This window comes from Octopus bimaculoides, chromosome 4 (genome assembly GCF_001194135.2).
Source record: "Octopus bimaculoides isolate UCB-OBI-ISO-001 chromosome 4, ASM119413v2, whole genome shotgun sequence".
Lineage (NCBI taxonomy): Eukaryota > Metazoa > Mollusca > Cephalopoda > Octopoda > Octopodidae > Octopus > Octopus bimaculoides.
Genome location: NC_068984.1, coordinates 129,508,019 through 129,510,931, shown reverse-complemented (window position 1 = coordinate 129,510,931; position 2,913 = coordinate 129,508,019). Strand labels below are relative to the sequence as shown.

Below are 2,913 nucleotides of genomic sequence, written 5' to 3'. Positions count from 1 at the left end.
GGTGGCACATAAAAGACACCATTTCGAGCATGGCCGTTTTCGTGCGGGTGACACGTAAAAGCACCCACTACACTCTCTGAGTGGTTGGCGTTAGGAAGGGCATCCAGCTGTAGAAACTCTGCCAAAGTAGATTGGAGCCTGGTGTTGCCATCCGGTTTCACCAGTCCTCAGTCAAATCGTCCAACCCATGCTAGCATGGAAAGCGGACGTTAAACGATGATGATGATGATCTTAGCTACCATAAGAGTAGTTTGTGTTTATTGAGGTCCCTTGTCCATCTGAACTTTCTGTGACACAGCTCAGGTCAGAGGTCGAGTGGAAACTCATCCATCACTTTCTCACAGGACAAAGAATTTTTTTGCGCCTGGTCAGCAAATAGCAGTGGATCAGGTGAGCGAGAATCCTTAGATTCGGTTTCGAATTTCAGCCCAGAAAATAAAATATAGTTTCCACATAATCTTTTGATCTTTGTATATACTTTTTGTGATATTGTGAAACAAACCTAAACTAGCTGAAAAATACTGTAATAGTTGGAGATAATTAATACAAAGTTATTAATAATGCTGCCAAGGTCGAGTTTGCCTCTCATCTTTACGTGGTCAATAAAATAAGTGTTGTGGTCGATGTAATCGACTCGTTCCCTTCCTCAAAATTTCAGGCTTTCTGCCTATAATAGAAAGAGTGGCTGCATGGTCAAAGGCTTGCTGCCCAACCACATGCTTCCGGGTTCAGTCTCACTGCGTGCATCAAAGCTTCGTGTGTGGATATGATACATAAACTAAAAGACACCTGTTGTATATATACATACACGTGTGTGTGTCCCATCACTGCTTGACAATTGGTGTTGGTGTGTTTACATCCTCGAACGTAGCAGTTCAGCAAGATGAACCAATAGAATAAGTATTAGGTTTTGAAAAAAATATGATGTAAGTCTTGGGGTCGACTTGTTCGACTAAAACCCTTCAAGGCAGTGCCCCAGCATGGCCGCAGTCAAATGACTGAAACAACTGAAAGACAAAAGAATGTCTTAAGGAAAAAGATGATAGGATGTAACATGAATGAAATTTGGGCTTGGAAAAAAGATGCAGTGTGACGCATAAATATCAGGAATATTGTAGTTGAAATGTTTTTTAAAATGACGGAATGGTTGTGTGTGAAATATTTCAAAAAGATAGGATGGTCACGTTTGGAACGTTGGAACTTTTCGATAACTCCAGTGTTTGACCCGAGCAAAACAAAAAAAAAAATAGTGCAATAGGTGTAAAACAACATGCCGCAGACGAATATGAAAAAAAAAAATGCGCGCTGGCGAACGGAAGTTGGGGAGACGACGCGGAAAATTCACATCGGGAATGTTCCGAGTTCTCTCACCACTTCACTGTTCGTCGGCGAAATTCTTTTTTCTTCATATCCATTTACTACACATTATTTTACACTTAGTACACTATTTTTTTTTTTTTTCAATTTTTGTGACGGGGTGGGTTGGTTTTGTGCAGATTCGGATAATTCACACGATCCAGTAAACCCCACTTCGACACCCGGTCACAAAAATGAAAAAAAAAAATAGTGTAATAGGTGTAAAACAACATGTAGTAAACGAATATGAAAAAAAAAAAAATGCGCGCTGGCAAACGAGGAGGACTGGGGAGAGAACTCGGAAAATTCGCACGATCAATCTCACAGCATCCGAAAACTCAACGTTAACACCTGGTCACAAAAATGAAAAAGAAAATAATAGTGTAAAAGGTGTAAAACAACATATTGTAAATGAATATTTTAAAAAATGCACACTGGCGAACGGAGGTGGACGACTCGGAAAATTCACATCAGCAATGTTCCGAGTCCTCTCAACCTCTTCCCCGTTCGTCGGCGTAATTTTCTTTTTCATATTCGCTTATTACATGTTGCTTTACCCCTATTGCACTACTTATTTTTTTTGCTCAGGTCAAACAGTGGAGTTTAACCATTAAACAAAAACAAACTCTTAATAACTGGAAACAATGTTTTAAACAGGCATTTCATGTTTTATTTATCTCCAGGTCGTATTTTCGACACTACTTGAATACAGAGGTCCCGACGCATCTACGTCACGATGTGAAGGGAGAGTAATCTAGTTTTACCCAAACTACTGTGACTTCACGTAACCCTAACCCTAAAACTTTTAACAGTACTTTTGGTAAAACAAGATTACCTCCCTTCATATCATTACGTAGATGCATCGGGGCTTCTGTATTTAAGTAGTTCCGTATTGTATTTTCCCATGTAGTCAAGTGGTTAGGATTCCTGGCTTTCACCCAGGGTTCGATTTCTGGCATGGGAACGTAAGTTTCTGGGTGAGTAGCACACTCTTCATAATATCATTTTCAGATATCATTCATGTTATCATATTTTTTAAATTTGTTATTCACGTGCATTTTCATGTATCATTCATTATATCATGTTTTATTTCTATACTTTTAATTGTTATATGTCCCCACATGTGTTGTAGTGTCCCCTCTGTGTAATGCCTTTATGGCAAATTAATATGAAATAAAGTAGTTCCGTATTTTCCACTGTAATAACAGATTGTTGTTGGCACTCCGTCGCGGGTTCCAGTTGATCCAATCAACGGAACAGCCTGCTCGTGAAATTAACGTGCAAGTGGCTGAGCACTCCACAGACACGTGTACCCTTAACGTAGTTCTCGAGGATATTCAGCGTGACACAGTGTGACAAGGCTGACCCTTTGAAATACAGGCACAACAGAAACAGGAAGTAAGAATGAGAGAAAGTTGTAGTGAAAGAGTACAGCAGGGTTCGCCACCATCCCCTACCGGAGCCTCGTGGAGCTTTAGGTGTTTTTGCTCAATAAACACTCACAACGCCCGGTCTGGGAATCGAAACCGCGAGTCCGCTGCCCTAACCACTGGGCCA

The 2,913-nt window shown here is 40.4% G+C and overlaps 1 protein-coding gene across 1 annotated transcript in view; it reads left to right on the top strand.

Moving 5' to 3' along the window:
• Window positions 1-1,789: 1,789 nt before the first annotated feature.
• LOC128247633 (zinc finger protein 271-like) overlaps window positions 1,790-2,913 on the top strand; it is a 7,565-nt gene continuing 6,441 nt past the window's right edge. Inside the window, exon 1 of the mRNA XM_052967487.1 lies at window positions 1,790-2,333. The gene's annotated coding sequence lies outside the window, so the exon portion shown is untranslated. The remainder of the gene's footprint in view (window positions 2,334-2,913) is intronic.